This window comes from Chrysochloris asiatica, unplaced genomic scaffold (genome assembly GCF_000296735.1).
Source record: "Chrysochloris asiatica unplaced genomic scaffold, ChrAsi1.0 scaffold00012, whole genome shotgun sequence".
NCBI classification, from domain to species: Eukaryota; Metazoa; Chordata; class Mammalia; order Afrosoricida; family Chrysochloridae; genus Chrysochloris; species Chrysochloris asiatica.
In genome coordinates, this window is record NW_006408530.1 from 4,270,811 (window position 1) to 4,292,040 (window position 21,230).

Below are 21,230 nucleotides of genomic sequence, written 5' to 3' on the forward strand. Positions count from 1 at the left end.
AAGGATCTTGTTTTCTTATCCATTTTGCCACCCATGTGTCTCTTAACTGGTGCATTTAATCCATTGATATTCAGTGCAATTATCAATAGGTATGGCAAAATTGCTGCCATTGTGTTTGGGTTTTTTTTGGGTGCTTCTGCTTTCTTTGTTCTGAATGTCTTCCTGTGCTGAGTTCATGTTTTTTCTGTACTTTCTTGTCAGTTTCCTCATAGTTTTAATGTTTCCATTTTCTCCTTGGATTTTCATATTCTTAGTATATTGCAATGTGTTAATTTTATTTGAGGTTCCCTTATATTTTAAGACATTTGTGTATATTTAAGTATAGCACCTTTCTAGTAAGGCTCTAATATACCTATATAAAGATTAATTTATTTTCTAGATAAATATGTAGAAAAAGGAAATAAGAAACATTATGTATTAAAATATTTAATGAGAGGTACTCTCACAAAGAAACTCCTTTTTTCCTCTATTATAGAAAGAAAGAGAGAAAGATAAAATAATTATTTGAATACACAAGGAGCCCCAGAGGTTCAATGGTTAAGCACTTAGCTGGAGCTGAAAGGTAAGTGGTTCAAATACACACAGCTGCTCCACAGGAATAAGATGCAGCAATTTGTTGTCATAAAGATTAAAGCCTAGGAAACCTATGGGGTAATTCTACTCTGAGTCACTATGAGTTAGAAATTGACTCAACTGCACCCAACAACAAAAATAAATGTGTATATACATGTATTTATACATTTACGTATTTGGAGTCCTGGTGTGGTGCTGTGGGTTACACTATTACACAAAGTTGGTGGTTCAAGCTCACCAGCCGCTCCTCAGAAACCCTATACAGTGTCACTGTGAGTCAGAACTGACTCGATGGCACTAACAATGACAACACCATGGACTCCTGATGTAGCACTGTAAGATAAGTATTGGACTGCTAACAACAAGGTCAGTGGTTCAAGCCGATGAGCCGCTCCTCAGAAACCCTATATACAATTGTTGTGGGTTAGAGCCAACTAGAAGGCACTTAACAAGAACAACCAACACACACACACGTGTATGTATGCACATATACATATATACCCTAATAGGGGAGTCCTGGTGTGGTGCTGTGGGATAAAGCACTGGACTGCAAGGTGGTTTGAAGCTTAATGTCAGCAGTTCAAACTCACCAGCTGCTCCTTGAAAACCCTATGCAGGGTGGCTATGAGTTGGAACTGACGTAACGGCACTTAACAACAACAACACACTCTAATAGAGCTTCAATAGGAAATCAGCAATCTATTCATATTTCCCTCATTTTGTATCCCACCATATCTAATACTTAATTATTAACATGTACATGTATGTTTCAATATTGTTTTCCTTTTAAATTGGTAAATTGGCCATTGGTTTTGTTTTGTTTTGTTTTTGCTTTTCCCAGCATTAGACAGAGAGATTCTCAAGGCTTAGTAAAATAAAAAACAAAAAATTTGTGGGGGTGGATTTAACATATTTTTCAAATACTTTTAGCTGTCTTGCTCAATCCTTTAGAGAAACCATTAAGGGGAATTGCATACACATAATAAGAAACCCCAAGTTAATTTTCTCAGCAATAAAAGTGATAGAAATTTATCCTGCAGTAACTGCAATGTACTGTAAAGAGTAATGGCTCTGAAGTCAAGAGAACTGCTAGCAAATGTCACAACTGCATGTGGAGAAGTGATGTACTTGATAAGCATCTTCTAGCCCTAGTCTTTGCAACTTCCACTAGGTCAGTAGGAGTCTGAATCAACTTGCTAGCAAGTAGATAGGGAAATGTATCTTTTTCCTTATGTAATTACATTAAATGCTTATTATTTGGTTAATTTTTGTGTTAGTATGTTATTATGTACTCCTGGTGTGGCACTGTAGAATCAGCACTGGACTTTAAACAACAAGGTTAGTGGTTCAAATCCATCCTCTGCACCTCAGAAATCCTATACAGGGTCACTATGAGTGATATTTAAGGTTATAATCACAATCAACCATGTTAACAATCATTCACAGCTCAATAATATAATCCTTTCACCATCTTCCTCCACCTTCTTTTATGCAGACCTTTCAGGAAAAGAGTAAGTACTCCCAGTCTGCATGGTGAAACCTAGTCATTAAGGTGGAGTAGAACTGCCCTTAGGGTTTCCAAGATTGTAAATCTTTACAGCAGCAGATCAGCCTCATCTTTATTTTGTGGAACAGCTGGTGGGTAACCCAGTTCATAACCCACTATGCCATCATTGTTCCATGATACGCTTAGGTTCTCTCATTTTTAAAATTCTTGTTGGTACTGACCAAAGAAAAAAGGCATCCAACAAAATGGGAATACAAGAAAGAATCAAAAATAATTCAGAATTTAACTGTCCTCTTTAAATAATATATATTTTTTAAAAGTGATGTTATAAAATCTCAACCCTAACACTAAAAATAAATCAAGAATCAGGTATGTTAAGTACCATTGAGTAGGTTTAACCCATGTGACCCTGTGCAGGGTTTTTTGAGGAGCAGCTGATGAGCTTGAACTCCTGACCTTGTGGTTCAAACAGACTTTGCAGTTCAGCGCATTAACCCATAGCGCCACACCAGGACTCCTGAATCAAGTATGTTGTTGTTATTAGGTGCCATCAAGTCAGTACTGACTCATAACAACCCTATGCACAACAAAACAAAACACTGCCTGGTCCTGAACCAACCTCACAATTGTTGCCACACTTGAGCCCACTGATGCTACCACTGTGCCAATCCATCTAGATGGGGATCTTCCTTGTTTCTATGACCCTCTACCTCACCAAAAAAAACCAAACATGATATCCTTCTCCAGTGACTGGTCACTTCTGACAACATGTCTTATGTATGAGAGATGAATTTGGCCATCCTGGCCTCCAAGGAGCACTCTGGCTGCACTTCTTCCAACACAGATCTGTTGGTTCTTTTGGCAGCCCATGGTACTTTCAATATTCTCCTTCAAAGCATGACTCAAAAGCATCAATTCTTCTACAGTCTTCCTTATTCACTGTCCAGCTTTCACATGCATATGAGGTTATTGAAAATACCATGGCTACAGATTATAGCCTGGGAAACCTTGTGGGGCAATTCTATTTTGTCATACAGAGTTGCTATGAGTGATAATGTATTCAATAGCACACAACAATAACAGATTCTAATAGGAACACTATTAGAACAACATGATTTTTCAGGCATGTAGTAAGATTCAGGAAAATAATAATAGCTCAGACACAGGAAGAATTTACTATGAGTCAGGCACTGTTTTATTAATTAACTTAGTCTTCATCTCACACACTATATGATTTGGTTCCACCATTGTTATTCCTGGTCTATTGATAAGGAAAACAAGGCCTTAAAATATTTATCTTGTTTACTGTCATCAAGATTCGAGCTCAGTCTGCAAATTTAAGAGCATATTCTCCTGACTACATCACAGTAATGTCTTCAGGTTGATTAGAGAACCTGTTTTCTGATAGAAGTGGGGGAAAATAAGATCTACAGAAACCCCTGATGTATTAGTCTCTACTGGAAAATCTCTCTCTTGAAGATCAATCAAAGTTCAAGCACACAGCAGATGTCACTGCTAAGTCATTATTTATTCATTTACTGAGATTCTCCTTCCAGCTTTAGCAAATGTACTCAAAATGTCTAAATGAAAATGCAAGTCAGTGAAACACATCACACTAACAAAATGAGAAGGAAAGCACTTAACGTTGGTATAATATTACAAGTGTAAAAGCAGGTTAGGATAATGAAAAGGCTCATACAGTCATCAGAAATCTCCAATTTTCACAACAGTAGATATAAGTTGCATGAAACAAAATTTACTCAATAAAAATATAAACTTAGCAAATTGAAAGTATATTAAGAATCATCCCTAAAATGACATGGTGCTAGTGTGCCCAGGACTTTTTTTTTTTTTTTTCCTGCATGACTAAAAGAGCATTTTGTCAGATACTAGGTACAATCAAATATACAGAAAACAAACACCACTGTGCCGTCCCAAGATGGTACTACAGGTCCTAACCCTACCAGGAAATGTCATCCAGACCCAACTTGAAATTTTCCTTGCCTACAAATGGCAATCAGGAAGTGATCTTGAGACGTGGTTTCTAGACATGTACTAGACAGGGAGGGAAAAAAGACTTCAATGTAAATATTGCAATGGCAGCAAAGGTATACTGAATGCTTTTCTTTATCAGGGAAAGAAAGTGGGAAGAACAAACTAGATTTCCTCTGAGTTTAGGTTTTTGTTTTTCTGAGTTATTTTTGCTTTTATTTTATTTTTTTTAACTCACAGGAACAGCAGAACTGCTACCTTGAATCTAAGGCAGTTTCTTTGTTTGTTTGTTTTTTTCACTAAAATCTAAAGCCCATTTCTCTGTGCTTGTTGTAGGAAGCAGAATAGCTATTTCAGGGCATGTTTTTTCCCTTTACTCCTGAAGCAACAGAACTTGTCTCCAAAATTGTCTGCCAATTCAGCAGATCAGCAGAAACAAAGAGAAATAGATAAGAGCCAGGTAGAACAGACAGAAACGTCCAAATGGAAAGATGATGGAAGCAAAAGTTACAGAGGAGTATTTTCTTAGGCGTACTGATGGCACTGTGAGATAAAGCACTGGATCACAAGGTCAGTTTGAACCACAAGGTAAGTGGTTCAAACTCAACCAGTCACTCCTTGGAAACCCTATACAGGGTCACTGAGTTGGAACTGACTCAAGGGCACTTAACATTTTCTTAGAAGGGGGAACAACAGTGGTACAATGATACCTAAAAGTTGGCAGTTCAAACCCATCAGACAGTTGCCTTCAACTTTTGTAAAGATTTATACCTTTAAAGAGTCAATGGGGCAGTTCTGCCCTGAACTACAGGGTTACTATGAATCAGCATTGACTGGGCGGCAAGGAATTTGGCTAGGTTTTAAAAAAATTTTCTTAGAAACACAGCTAATGGGAAACAAGATAAGCAGCAGAAGGGTAACAATAAAGAAAATGTTATAAGTTAATTACTAATAAAATTTTCAGTGAAGTTATTTGAAATGTAAATTTCCATTTCATTCATTTTCTGTGACTCCTATATAAAGGCTTATTCCCATCTGGTACTTTGTAATTACGACAATCCACAGGGGTACGACTGCAGTAAAATCCACCCATCCCACCCCTACTTGATTAATTAAGCAATGCCTTCATAATGTCTTTTAATACACCTTTTCTGGATCTTTCTTTTCTTTTTTCTTATTTATATGGTGGATTACATTGATTGTTTTTCTGAAGTTGAATCATCCTTGCATCCTTGATATGAATCTCACTTGATCATGGTGTGCTGCTGGATTCTGTTGGCAAGGATTTTTTATTGTTTTTTAATGTTTTATTGTGAATTATATGATAGTTTACACTAGAGAACTTTAGTTTTACATTCATTCCATCGTATATCATTTCATTGCCATAGTTCCAATACCCTCCATGCATCATCAACCGACCAAAGGGTATACCCTACAAACCAGCCCCTTACATTCCTCCTTTTCCCCACCCCGCCCAGTCTTCAGCCCACAGTCCTTCTCCCTCTCTGGATCCAAAGTCCCCAGCTGCTTCATAACTCCACATCATCGTCTCTGTCTCTTACTCAGGCATCTCTGCTTTTCTGGGTAGGGTCCCGCTCTTGGCTCTTCTCCGTTGATGGTCCTAGACACCTCCACTCCTAGACTGGAGAATTCATTACTCCCTTCCTTGCTACAAAACGTCTACCTTTGCATTTCCAACCCTCATAATCAGTCCTGATAAGAATTATTCACTACAGTACCACAAGTGACCCATCTGTATTTCATTTCATCAGCTCCGCCCAAACAGATTCCATAGTACTTACTGGAGGTTCTGCCTTCCTCCATGCCCCCTAGCTCTAGGTTCCCTCTTGAAAGCTTGTAAGACAGTCACTTCTTGCCTTTGTAGTCTCCCCCACCCCAATTTGGGTGTCCAATGTCCACGTTGCCCACCTCTGTGTACTCTGTGTGTGGAGGGGGTGGGAATGTTTCTTGCTGTAAGGATTTGTTCCTTCTTTTGAATCACTGCATCCATAGGTGTAAGTCAAGTTCATCAAATTGTATCAGATCCCTCTTTTTTTTTCTCTCTTCTTTCTTCTCCTGGTTGAGCTCTGATCATCCAGTCATCTGGTCCAGGTCACGTGGGTACCATCTGCAAGTGTGGGCATTCTTGTGCACATGCCCTCTTCCCATCAGCCGGTAGCTCCACTCTCCACTCGAGTCCTCCGTGGCCACGCCACTGACTCTGGCCCCAAGAGTCCCCAGGTCTCCTTACACTGCTTGCCAACCAGGTCCCCAAGTGGGTCCACAAAAGCCCACCAAACATTGTAGGGCTTAGCTTGCCATTTCATTGCTGTTGTTATCCCCCTTCCCCCTATCAGTGATGCGTGTAGTCACCAATCAGAGCGTGTATTTTCATTGAATCTTAGTCTTGGGAGGGGTTTGCATTGAGGGGACCTGACCACTTGCCTTGATGTATCCTGGGGAAGTGATTTGTTTGTTCTTGTAGTAACAGTCCATCTGCCTCTATTATTTTGTATTTTTCCTGTAGGTCTTTCTTTCAAGAAGTATCTTCTGTTCTTCTAGCCGCTCCAGGCTGGTCTTCTTGTCCTTTCAAGTGGAAATTTCTCATCTCTGGAGATCTGGATATGGTTCAGGTTTCTACCTATAGTTTTATGTATTGCAAAGGCTCCGTGGATATTTCTTTCATCAAGAAATATATCAACTTATAATTAATAGATTACTACCTTCCATACTTTTGTCTCACTCTACCAATCCATAATGCATCTTTATTTACTATTACCATAATATACTTCAAATTTTATAATAGCTGTCTTGTAATTATTCAAAGAGCATGTCACCAGAATGTCCTCTTCTTCCACCTGTCTTATATATATAACAGCTATCTTTGAAAGCGCAGCTACCTTTGAAATCCAATGCATGCCCAAGTGATGAATTTCAAATGTATACTACCAGAACTAGATATGACTATCCAATTATCATTAGCTTCAGTTAAACATAACTAATACTGAGTTTATTAGTTCCTCAAAAAAAGCTGCTCCCACCTGAGGGTTTCATTTACATATAAAGCTGAGTCAAAAATTATCAGCATTCCAGTTATAATAAAACACTCATTCATGTGCATGGCAGAAGACAACATTGAGCGTGCATGTGAAATGATTCTGTCAAATAGATGAGTGATAGTGGATTATGTAGCAAATCATTTGCAAATCAGTCATGGTTCTGCCTATGAAATAATCCACCACAGACTTGGGTTTCGAAGAGCTTGTACAAAATGGGTACCGAAACAAATCATGAAAGAGCATAAACAGAAATGTTCATCTGTAAACAAAATTTGGACTGATACTCAAAAGAACGTAAATGTTTCTTTTAAAAATGCATTACTGGTGACAAGACATGCATTCATCGCTACAGGCTTGAGAGTAAACAACCAAGTAGCGTAGTGGTTGCGAATTGGTCTGTGAAACGCAAGGTCAGCAGTTTTGAAACTACCAGCTGTTCTGAGGGAGCAAGATGAGGCTTTCTGCTCCCGTAAAGATTTACAGCCTCAGAAAACCTGTACAGGGTTGCTGTGAGTCAGAACCGACTCCACGGCGGCACACAACCACCACCATGGAATGGAAACATCCTCAATCACCAACCAACAACAAGTTCAAAAGTCAACCATCAGCTGGAAAATTGATGCCTAACAGTTTTCTGGGATTCTCATGGGCCAGTATTGGGACACTATCAGGGAAAAAGTTCAACAACCCACAGTGCTTGTTACTGTAAGATGTTCAGTGAAGAGCTGAAGTCTGAACAGAGGACTGCTATTCAAGGGCACTACGATCTTGCATGACAATGTACTTCCACACACCTCTCTTCCCACACTGTTGACACTATGCAAAAGCTTTGTTGTAAGGTGTTAAAGCCTCCTCCCTATAGTTCTGATCTTGCTCCATGGGACTTTCACCTGTTTGGTCCCCTAAAAGCAACCCTGTCAAGATGAAGATTCAGATCTGAAGAAGTGAAGACAGTAGTGCATTCATGCTAGCTTCTCAGCCTAAAACATTTTTTAAATAATGGAGTGCAAAAGCTTGTTGACAGATAGACAATGTGTATTAAAAAGCAAAGAGATTATGTTGAAAATGATTTATTTGGCTTTTCTAAAAGTTGATTAAAATAAATTTGATAGCTAGAGTGTGGATCATTTTTTTACTTGCCCTCGTAAATACTCAGCAAAGACAAAAAGAACTGTATTTTATTGTCTTTCAATTCAACCTCTCAGTATGTCATCATTCATTAAACCCTACTTCTTAGAAACCTTGAACATCTAGTCTCTTTTCTCCCTTCCTTTTTCCTAGCTATTCATCATCTCCTACTACATTAGTGTCATAACTCTCTTCCTTATTAACGAAGTCTCTTTTTTAATGCACCAAACTGTAGCTCTATGTTGTTGTTAAGTGCCATCGAGTCAGTTCCAACCCATAGCAACCCTTAAAAGTGTTTTCAAGGAGCAGTTGGTGAGTTTGAACCACCGACTCTGCAGTTCAAATGACTTTGCAGTCTGGTGCATTAACCTACAGCGCCAAATAAGACCCTCCCTAATTTAGTGTCTGGAGTTGTCCTCAGTCTTGATCACCGTCACATCCCGAAGCTGGCAATACCATGTTACCACATGATTAATATTGAATGTTTCCTAGTTCTCACACAAGGATGATCTTTACTGAAATGTTGCTACTTCTCTGATCCTTCATATAAATGCCAATATATGTTTTAAAGCAGTTCAAATACTACTTATTTGATGATGCCTTCCCTCACTTTTGATGATGTCATTCCCAGGCAGAGTTGGTTGTGTCTTATCCAATTTCTAGAGTATTTTGTACAAACTCTGTTTTGACACTTAACATATGATCTAATGCAATCCTTGTACCTTATTCCAAAACAGAATTTGGAGTCATGTATTTTTCATCTATAATTTACTATCTACAGATGTTCAAAAGATACATGATAAGTGAATCAACAAACAAGGATTGTTGTTGTTAAGTGGCGTCAAGTCCATTCCGACCCATAACGACACTGTGTAGGGTTTCCGAGGAGAAGCTAGAGAGCTTAAACCACCGACCTTGCAGTTCAAATGGCTTTGCAGTCTGGTGCATTAACCCACAGCACCACACCAGGACTCCATCTAATATATGTAAGGTACACTTTTAATTGGAAGCATTAGAGAACCCATATCTACAAATTATAGATGTAAAAGTAATTCAAATGTTTTATTTAAAAACCTACAAAATTCTTTAACTTCTGAGCTTTAATAAAATGGTAAATTTTCAAAGTATGAGTTTATTAAGAGTATGATAATATATTTAAAGTAAAGATTGGAAGTTACTTACTACTGGGAGAATGATGCTTTAGTAAACATTCCACACAATTCCTAGAACACATAATTGCATGGATAAAAAATTGGTACCTGGAAAAATAATATCCATTATTTCACTGAATAACTTGATTTGAACAATATCAAAACAAAGGAGAGTAATAATTTTCCATTTGCAAGAGCCATGTAATGAAACCTTTGTATACATATCAAGTGTCATCAAGTCATTTCCAACTCAGTTTCTGAAAAGTGGCTGGTGAGTTTGAACCACCGACCTTGGGGTTCAAACTGACCTTGCAGTCCAGAGCACTATAACCCACAGCACCACACCAGGACACCATACACATTACATATATGTATAAACGTATCTTCAAATCCTTTGAAAATAAAAATTTAATATGTGAGGAAACTGTTCAGTGAAACAAGAACAATGTCCTAGGAAAACAGAGAAAACAAATTTTAAATGAAGTTTTATACCAATTTATATTACACATGAACATCTTTCCAAGTTTCAATATGCACATAAATGGCAATAGGATGACTTAAAAAGATTAGTCAGTTATTCCAGAGTATTAAATAGTGGTTGAATTATTTCCCCACTAGAAATCATACTCTAAAACCTATGTGTGGCACTGTGGGTTAATGCACTGGACTGTAAGGTTGGTTCAAACCGTAAGGGTGGCAGTTCAATCTCTCCTTGGAAACCCTAAACAGGGTCACTATGAGTGGGAACCAACTCAATGGCACTAAAGAACAACAAGACCTATGTCACTAAAATATTTTGTCATGGTAGCTTTTAAATAAGGTTTCAGTTTTTACAACTCTCTAACTTGGTTTTTCTACAAAGTCAATCTATTTGATAACTTTGCACACTTACTGCCAAAACTAGGGCCTCGTGTTTTTGTTATAACATCCCTTCAATTCTCCTACTTGTTGGAACTATATATGTATTAGTACATATATTCTTATTTTTGCAAAATCCAATTCAACCTCATCCTCTACTGAGCCTTCTATAATTAATCATTCATCTTACACATCAAATGCCTTCTAAAATAAACATACTATACTCTAAGAAAATATTTTGTCATTCCCACTAAATTTAATACATTTCATTGAAAGTAGGAACTAAATCCTCCTAACATTAAATCATGAGCAGTACATACAGATAATGCATATTTCTAGGGTCACTGCAATTAATAGGGCAAGTGCCATTATTTTTATCTGATGAATGAGGCAACAAACCCAGAATAATTAAGTGAATCTTCAGAGTAGAATCCAAATTCTATTTGGGCTCTTTCTCCTCCAATAACTTTTCACTCATCAAACTACTGTTCAGACTCTTCCTTTTCTGAGTTATGATACAAAACGAGTAAGTCTCTAATCAATTCATAGAATTGATAACATATTTCAAGCAGATAAATAAATAAAGCTATTGTTGAGAAAGAATGTTACTTGTATAAGATTTTTATAGATACCTTTTTAAAATGTTTTATTTTTAGTTATTTGGTTGAACTCAAACACATAATTCATATAATGCCTCAGGATGAAACAAACATTATTAAATCACAGTGCTTATTATTATCATGAAATTTACAAAAGTGTAAGAAAGACAAACATGTAAAAACAAACTGTAAACCACAATACAACGCGTGAAGTTTTTATGAACACAAAAAAGGCAGTTTGAAGGACTGTTTAAAGTACAAAAGAAGTCCAAGTCCCGTTGCACAGTAGATAAGAATTCAGCTGCTAACAGAAAGATCAACAGTTCAAACTCACCAGCAGTTCCACAGCAGAACTATGTGGCAGTCTGATTCTGTTAAGAATTACTCTTGGAAGCTCTGTGTGGCAGCTTTTCTCTATCCTGTTGGGCCACTCTGAGTGACAATCAACTCAACAGGGTTTGGTATTTTGGTTCAAATTATTGGAAAAAAACAAACAAACACAGATCTTTTACCTAGGATCTTAAGGAAGGCTATAATCCAAGGAGAAAAATACATTAATATACTGTTTAACTGAATAAAGATATTTTCTTGTTAAATTAAAAGTTGTTTTACTTACTCTAAATTTCTATTTCTTGGAAATCTGAAAGAGTAAAATAAACTTAGCAGTTGATATATGGTTGGACAGAATTATACCAAAATAATATAAACTCTTGGGGTCCTGCTCTAGTGCTGCAGGATAAACACTTCACTGCTAACCACAAGGTAGGTGGTTCAAACCCATCAGCTGTTCCTTAGAAACCTGTGTACATGAAAGGTCACTATGAGTCAGAACCAACTCGAAAGCATTTAAGATCTTAGACATGGCTTAGAAGGAGAAAAAAAATCATATCTTAGTTCAACCTTATTCTTGATAACTGTAACAGATTAAACAAAAGGAAAACCACTGAAATCTATATTTAAATTAGATATGTATCTCCAAAATTACGATGACTTTAGAAGACATTGTAAGTTTCCTACATTGTTGTTGTTGTTGTTGTTAAGTGCCATCGAGTCGGGTCCGACCCATAGCGACCCTGTACAGGGTTTCCGAGGGTGTAAATCTTTACGGGAGTAGAAAGCCTCATCTTTCTCCCGTGGAGCGGCTGGTAGTTTAGCAGTAACTAATAAAACATTCTTTTATATAATAAGAGAATATTCTATAGTATCTGTATAATTTTTTCTGTTTGAAAGTATATACACTCAACAGGATAAGCCAGGTTGTAGGAATTCTGAACTTCTCATTCATCCAATGTTTCTTTCTTTACAATCTTGACAACTTACATAAACTTATTCATAACAAACCACATTGTATGTAACATCATTGTGTTTATCTTGGGTTTAATTGATTTTATCTTAATATTTTCCCAGAAAAAAATTCAGATTTTCTAAGATAAAATACTACATTTTAGAGGTAATACTTTTTTTTTTTTTTTCATTCTCTAAATCTATCAAGTCTCTCTTTTTCAATAACAGAGAGTGGCAGGCATATTTCCAGAAACAAGGTCTGAAAATAATAATGAAATTATTGCAAAAACAAGAAAATAATGTACACTCTAAAGATATCCAGAGATATAAAAAGCTAGCTTGCAGTTTCTATAACAAAAGCTCTCAGCCATAGGAAAAGTCACATTCAGTATGACCCTTCAAAAGCCCTGAAATGCATAAAATATTTTTACCAAGAAGCAAGATAAACATTGAATTAGCAATATTAATTCATCTGATATGTGTGATTTAGATTATAATTGTATCCTACTCTTAATGAATAATTAAAGCAAACCAATATAGTCCCATACCTTACCTGCAGTTCTAAGCATTTTATAATGGTTTTCTATTTTTGCTTCTCAAGTTTTGCTGCAGCATTTCCCACAAAAACAGATGTTCTCCTAAAAATTACCAAATGGTATCACATAGAGGATATGAACATCTTGTGAATAATAATGAATAGGCTGAGCCAGAAAGCAAAAAGAAAATATTCATTTATTGATCTCAAATAAAAGTACATTGCCTATACCATCTGTTTTCTATATCTTATAGATAAATTGTTTTTCTTTCTTATTCAGTGATTACAAGTACTGCAAAGTCATTTTGAACCACAAAAAAGTCGGCAGTTCAAGCTCACCAGCTGCTCCTAGGAAACCCTATACAGGGTCACTATGGGTCGGAATTTACTCCAAGGCATTTAACAACAACCTTAAGAGTAATTTTTTTTCTATTCGATATTTTAACATAAAATAATAGAATGTGTAAAGAGGAAGGTATTGCTACTAGAGATACAGTTCATACATACAAGGTTTATTACAAATAAAACATTTAAATACATCTCTGTCATCAGTGGATGACTACAGACAAGTTCTATCAGAAACACAATCATGTTAGTCGTATTAGGATGTCTTCAATCAAAAATCAAAACAGTGGCTTCTGAGGAGATCTGCTGGACCAATTAGATTCAAAACAGAGTGGTTACATCAGAAGATTAGGGCCAGCATTTTTGGACACCCCAAAGGGGTAATCTTGATATAGTTTTGCAAAAGACACAGGATGATCAGTATGGCTTCTATGAAGAATTCGTAAGAAAATGAAAAGATACAATTATGAGAAAAATGACAGGAAAATTGTGCCAAGGATTTTTTTTTTTTTTTCCATTACAACAAGGCATCTGCTAGTTCTTGTCTAGAAATACTCTTAGGACAACCCAGGATGGCAAAAGAATTTCACTGGTAAACCTTACCCCATTCACCCTATAGACCAGATCATGCACCTTCAGAATTCTATTTGTATCCCAAACTCAAAGAACATCAAAAGCAACTCCATATAGGATTTCCAAGGAGAAATTGGTAAGTTTGAATACTGACCCTGCAGTTCAAATCAAGCTTTCTGTCCAGTGCTTTACCCCACAGCACCACACCAGGACTGATACTAGGCAGTCAAAGGAAAGATTCTGTTAATAAATAAATGTATGGCAGAATTAAAATTATCTCCAAAAATACTCTTTATACATATGAAAAGTCAAAATCAGGCTAAAAAATGACAGTAAGTAATTATACTTGACTTTTGTACAGCAATGAATAGTTTAAGAAGTTCCTTTAGGTCTACTTTAGAGGTCAGAATACTGTTAGATCCTAGAGGTCAAAATAATAACACAACAGGAGAAGGACATCATATTTGGTAAGGTGGAGGGTCAGAGAAAAAGAGGAAGACCCCCAATGAGATGGATTAGCCAAGTGGTAGTATCGATGGACTCAAGCTTGAAAATAGTAGTGAGGTTGACCCAGGATCGGGCAGTGTTTTGTTCTGCTGTGCATAAGGTCGCTGAGTCGGTAGCACCTAACAACAACAACAACAACAAGCAGTGCAAAAGAAAATTGCTTAAATAATAATTGATATTAGTTTAATGAGAAGTATGTGAAAAAATGTGTGTGATGTGTATTCATGAACACCAACGTAGAAACTCATTAGTCACTAGGACTATACAGCTTTTCTATGCTATCTGAAGGCAGAGCATTCCTATGAAACCTTCCTTGAGACAAAATACTGTAAAGTGAATCAGTAATCACCATTAATTTACATGGTAAAAGTTTCTGAGTCTTCCTATACCCCCAAAATAAACTACCAAATCATAATCAAATAACACATAAAACTAAATTAACACTAAATATATAGTTATTGTACCCAGTGCAAAGTTAATGACAGGTTGATGTTGAGATGCTGAGAGTACTTCCCAAGGGAAGGAGTTTGGAGATGACACTCTAGATGCTGGGCATGTGCTCAGCCTCCTTAATGGCTCTTTGAAAAACCAATGTTAAACACTAGTTTTGTTTTTCACTCTCTCCCCACACCCCTTAAAAAAAAATCCTCTTTGAATTTCTTTTGGTTGGCAAAACTGGTTACAAATGTAGGTCTTTTGTAAAAGCAAACTGGCATAAAGTGAACTTCTGCTAAGCACGGAATACCTGTATATTTTCTAAGTTTGTACTAAATGAATTAATGACAAGTTAAGCTTGATTTACAGTTTATGAATGGAACCTAAGATGTTTAAGTTGCTTGGTGGTGAAACAACTACTTTTTGGAAGTATATAATTTTCCATCATTCTATGACTTTTGCTTCAGCTAAACAGCATTTATTCTGATGGGATCTGCAATGCAGAATTTGTGACATTCTAAGCAATTAGGATTTTCAGGTATATCACATTATCTTTTCTGTTTCTATTTTCAGAAAAGATACAGTTTTTAAAAGATACATTTTAAAGAGATGTATTTTTAAAAGGAACTATAATATGAAATATGTTCACTTCATGGTTTATGAAGGCCCCTAGGGAAATCAGCGTTGCTATAGCAGTATTTTACAAGCAGGACACTAATAGCTGGCAAATGAAACAAAAACTTAATTTGTCTTAATAAGCAGTTCTTCAGAATAGATTCAATTATATATACTTTGGGGAGAAATAACTAATCAGTTTTAATTAGGGAAAAATTTTTAAAAGAAAGGACAAAAAAGTCATTAGACAACCACTGCAATATAGAAAACCAGAGTGTATGTATATATATATATATATATATATCATCAAGCAAGGATATACTCAGCATCTATCATGGTGGACACAGAAAATCTTTACTCCACAGAGGATTATTTATTTATTCTGCATTCCTCCTTCACTCAGCTGTGACTAAAGATTCAATCCATGTTTGTTATGTATATAATAATATTATAACACTGAAATATGTCTTCAAAGTATTCCTTCTAATTTTTGCTAAACCATACTTTAGAAAATAGTTTTGTTATGTTTATATCTTCATCACAGATTCTTTTATTCAACAAATATGGATCAGATATTTACTATTCTCCAAGCACTGGTCTAGTTATTAATAAATACTAGAGGCAAAAAATCTCTACTTTTATGTTTGTTTTAAAATAAAATCATAGTTTAAACAATTCTACTTTGAAATTTTAACATAGTTTTATATAGCATATTGGGAGCTCAGTAACTCTATTGAACAAGCAGTAGATTGTGAACCACAAGGTCACCAGTTCAAGCACATTAGCCACTATGTGAGAGAAATATAAGAATTTCTGCTCCTGCAAAGATTCACAATCTCAGACACACTATACAGAATCTCTATGAGTTGAACTGACTTGACAACATTTAACAACAAATGTAATATAACCTAGCTCTGGGTTTAAACTATAGTTAGAGCTTTTACTAAATTTCAGTTCCCATTTTACTTCCAGAAAAGCATTCTTACACATGAAAATAATTGAGTTATATGTTGTTAACACATATTTCTATTACACATAACATTGTTAGGTAAAATGCTTTCTAATAGAAAATAAAAGCATATACACAAACATATACAATTTTGCAAATAGAAATGTAATAAGCAATCAGAAAAAACTCAACAGAAACAAAACTACCTATTGATTCTACTTCTATTCTGAAAATGGTTTGTATTTATACTATTATCAAGGGAAAATTTTTCTATTATTATCTAATTCACAAATATTTGAATTAGTATTAGGAGATAGATAATACAAGATATAAAATATTATATGCAGTCTTTGCCATTAGGGAGTTTTCTGATAATTGCATACCCTCTATAATGTGAAACATAATATGGAAATACCTAGAGAAAAACATACTGCAAATTGAATTATCAAGAGTATTATATATGAAGGAGATGGGTTAGTAAAATGAGCCTATAATTTTCAAGACTTAGAAATAGAGGAAATAGAATAGCAAACTCAGAGTTAGAAAAGTGACAATGCAGTGGGAGAATACACACAGCCATAGTTCTGGTATATATATTAACTTGAATAATCAACAGTTCAAAATCTCTTTTTATACCTTTAATATAGTATAAGAAGCCCTAGTAGCACTATCATTAAACACTTGGCAGATAACTAAAAGGTCGTTCATTGGTTAGAGCCCAACAGGAGAAAGATGTAGCAGTCTGCTTCCATAAGAATTCTAGCTTTGGAAACTCTACAAGGCAGTTCTACTTTGTCCCATAGGGTGGCTATGAGTCAGAATCCACTTGATGCCGATGAGTTTAATATGATAGGACTTCAAAAATTATTTTTAAATGTAACTGAAAGATAACAAAAAATCCACAACCCTTTTAAAGCTTCCTCATATAGTACGGAGTCCTGGTGTGGCGCTGTGGGTTAATGCGCCAGACTGCAAAGCCATTTGAACTGCAAGGTCGGAGGTTCAAGCTCACCAGTCACTCCTCGGAAACCCTACACAGGGGTCCCTACACGGAAACCCTACACGGAACCCCTACACGGAACCGACTAGATGGCACTTAACAACAATATATATAAAGACATCCTGATGTGGCACTGTAGGATAAGCCCTAGACTGCCAACCACAAGGCCAGAGGTTCAAACCTACCAGATGCTCCTTGGGTCGCTATGAGTCAAAACCATTTCAACAGTACTTAACAAAGATGACAACAGTGTTGTATATCACTATATATATGTAATGTTGTTATTAAGTGCTGTTGAGTTGGTTGTAACTCATGGTGATTTTGTATAGGAATTCCGAGGAGCAACTGGTGGGTTTGAACTTCTGACCTTGTGGTTCACAGTCCAGTGCTGACCCTACAATGCCATCACAATAGCCCATACCCTAAAAAATAGCATAGTGTGTTTATAAAAATATCCCTCAGGGTGAGGAAGCTAGCAAATGTAGAAGGCACATTTGTGTGTGTGTGTGTGTGTGTGTGTGTTATTTATATTCATACACAGTACTCTTTCATTAATGATCATACTATAAATTATCCTCTATCAGTTGATTTATTTGCATCCTACAAATGTTTACATTTTGTATTTTCAGTATGAACATTACTTTTAACTCTTCTTGAGACTTTGTGGGTTATTTACAACTGTGTCTAATTCCCAAATACTTGAGGATTTCCTAGATGTTTTTCTGTTTTGCTATTTTATTCATTTATTTAACTGTCAGAGACTACACTTTTAATGATTTCAATAATTTAAAATGGTTTAAGATTTGTTTGATGGCCCCCAAAATGTTCCATGTGCCCTTAAATAGAACTTAAATTCTTATATTATTACTTGCACTGTTATATAAATGTCAATTAATGGTCAAATGGGTTGATACGTTGTTCTAGCCTTTTCTATTTTTACTGACTTTCTTTTTACTCTATTAATGATTGAGACATAAGTGTTGAAGGCTCCTACTATATATGGAATTGCCTGTTCTTTTGATTATATCAGTTTTTTATTCTTATATTTTTAAACTATGCTGGGTGAATGCATATTTAGAAACATTGTGTTCTCAGAAAGTGACTTCCTTCATCATTTAAAGACGCTCCAGTGGTGCAGTTGTTAAGCACTCAGCTTCTCATTGAAAAATCAACCACCCGAGGAAAACAAGTATTTACGTTCCATCCCATCGTAACTATCAGGTTAGTTGCGAACTTAGATTTTTTTTATGAATTCAAGAAAAGTTGTGAATTTGCACATTGTCTAGGTTTATTGTTGTTTTTGTTTTATTTTAAAAGTGTGATTGATGTTCCTTACAGAGTTCTATTTCCCTTGCTAGAGCTGAAAGTATATTTTTAGTTTATGATCCATATGTTTGTATCATATATTTATTTATGAATATATAGAAACATGTCCCTTAAAATGTCACAGAATTAAATACCATAAATATAGTAAAAATAAATTCTGGTAAACATATGAGGCTGCTTAAATAATATATGTTGTTGCTGTTGTGAAGTGCTGTGGAGTCAGTTCCGACCCATAACAACCCTTTATAGGGTTTCCGAGGAACAGCTGATGAACTTCAACTGCCAACCTTGCAGTTCAGATGGCTTTGCAGTCTGGCGCATGATCCCACAGCGCCACACCAGAACTCCAATATATAGAGAGATTTATATACTTCTTTGAAAGAGCTCTGGTAGCATAATGGTAATGAATAAGGTTGCTAACCTCAGGGTGAGCAGTACAAAACTACTAACTGTTCCACAGGAGAAAGATAAGGCGTTCTGCTCCCATTAAGATTTACAGCCTCAGAAACCCTGTACAGGGTCGCTATGAGTCAGAACCAACTCCACAGCACACAACCACCACCACCACCACCATATATTCTTTTGAGGTTTTGGTTACCCTAGGGAATTGAGTAAATTAACCAGAAAAGACATCTAACATTTATTAGAATCTATGAAGAATTTTTGAATGTTAAAATATTGGAAATGTTAGATACATTATCTTTTGCAAAAAGCTTATCTTTCTGTTGTTGGTGGTGCTGAGTGCCATTGAATAGGTTCTGACTCATAACAACCATGTTTGGGTTTTCTGTGGAGCAACTGGTACATATGGACCACCAACCTTGTGGTTAACAGACCAGTGCTTATCTCACAGTGCCATAGGAAGAAGTATATGAAGGAAATCCTCCAATGATAGATAGTCTTCACTAAAATTTCATGTTTGAGAAAACACTAGAACAAATAATAAGATAAAATTAAAAAACCAATTTATAAGCTATAGTACTAAAATGATGGGCTACTCAATAAAAAAAATAACAACATACTCTTGTGAAAAATAAATTCATCAGCCTAATCCATTCTGTTTACTTAGCAACATATAATAAAAACTAATAAGCCATGATGAATTAGGATTTTATATAGCTTCTGATTTTGCCCTCCTTGAAAATTTTAAAACTCTAGAAAATATTGTTTATGATGTCAACTTAACTATCAGTTCATGTCACTGTCAGTATTACAATGGCCCTCACAGTCTACAGAATTTAGTGTCTTTGCCAACCTAAAACAAGATTTAATTCTAAGATTTAATAAATTCTTCAGCTACAGGTCTGAGAAATGCTGACTCAATGTTACCTAACAGCATCAACAATAATTGTTTATCACTAATAGCTGTATTTTTTTTCCTAGAGGACTCTAAAGAAACCAGAGAGAAGCCTGTGGGGGAAGACGTCTACCTGTTACAGTGACAGTCCCAACCTATTTATATATAGGAAGCACCATTTTTAGCAAAAGGAGTTTCCTAAAACCTGATTGACGATTGCATTCCTTTGATCTTATCCAATATTAGTGACCTTGTTAACTTTTTTCTAATGCTTTTCACTTATATCTTAAAAATAAATATTATGAAATCTATTAAATTTTATTTCCTCTAATAGCAATAACTCATAATTTAAGTTAAAAAGTACTGCATCTGTGCTTGCATGTGGTTGTCGAGTCGGTTCCAACCCACAGAAACCCAGTATAGGATTTCCAAGTAGCAGATGGACTGTTTGAATATCCTCTCCTAAATCAGCTGCAAATGCAGTCCCTCTTTCTGACCCCTACCATCTGGAGCAAGGTCAGATCTTACAAATTAAAGGGCAGAGTCCTCCAGGCTTCCAATTCTTCTCTAGCTCTTAAAACATAATCCACACACCTGGATGTCTCCTGTACCCCCAAACATAATCCACATACACAGAGGTATCCTGTGCCACCGCATTTCTGATTTGCTAGCTATAAGTTTGGGGATCCCACTACATCTTCAGGTAATTCATTAGAAGAATCACATACGTAGGAAAAGACTATATTAGTAATTATCGTTTGATTTTAAAGGATATGCATCAAGACCAGCATAAAGAAGAGAAACACAAGGTGGGGTCAAAATGTGTCCCAAGCATTAAGCTTCTGTGATGTTATACTCTGGTAGATCAATCTCTATTGCCAATCAGGAGGTTCACTTCCACATTTCAGTATCCAGAGTGTTTGGGGGGATTTTATTACATCGACATGGCTGATTGAGTAATAGCCCACTTGGTTGAACTCAATCTCCACTGATGGATAGCACTTAGTAAGTCATTCTTACATGAGTTGACTCATTAATATAAACCATCAAATATAGTCTGGAGCCCTCATACATAAAAAGACATCTCAACTTTGGAAAATTCCAAAAATTTAGAGGTCAATTAGTAGGAACTAAGGACAAACAACAAAGGATTTGAGTAAATCTTAAAATAAATGAAAATGGAAGCACTGTTCTGTTTGATATTGTAAAAGCAGCATCTTTTATTTATTATATGATGCTCTATTTTCTCTGTTAAATTTATAAAGACATTGGATAATCATCTGTTTTTTTTTTTTAGGTACAATGATCATGTTATATGTTTTGGTTTCTCCATTCAATATATATGCCAATGAAGGGAAATTATACATATTTTATGTTGGTATATTTGTTGAGAAAGATGAGGCTTTCTACTCCCGTAAAGATTTACACCCTCGGAAACCCTGTACAGGGTCGCTATGGGTCGGAACCGACTCGATGGCACTTCACAACAACAACAAC

The 21,230-nt window shown here is 35.8% G+C and overlaps 1 protein-coding gene across 1 annotated transcript in view; it reads right to left on the minus strand.

Annotated features, from left to right (window-relative positions):
* GALNT13 (UDP-N-acetyl-alpha-D-galactosamine:polypeptide N-acetylgalactosaminyltransferase 13 (GalNAc-T13)) overlaps positions 1-21,230 on the minus strand; it is a 917,208-nt gene that overhangs the window by 693,217 nt on the left and 202,761 nt on the right. The window lies entirely within an intron of this gene.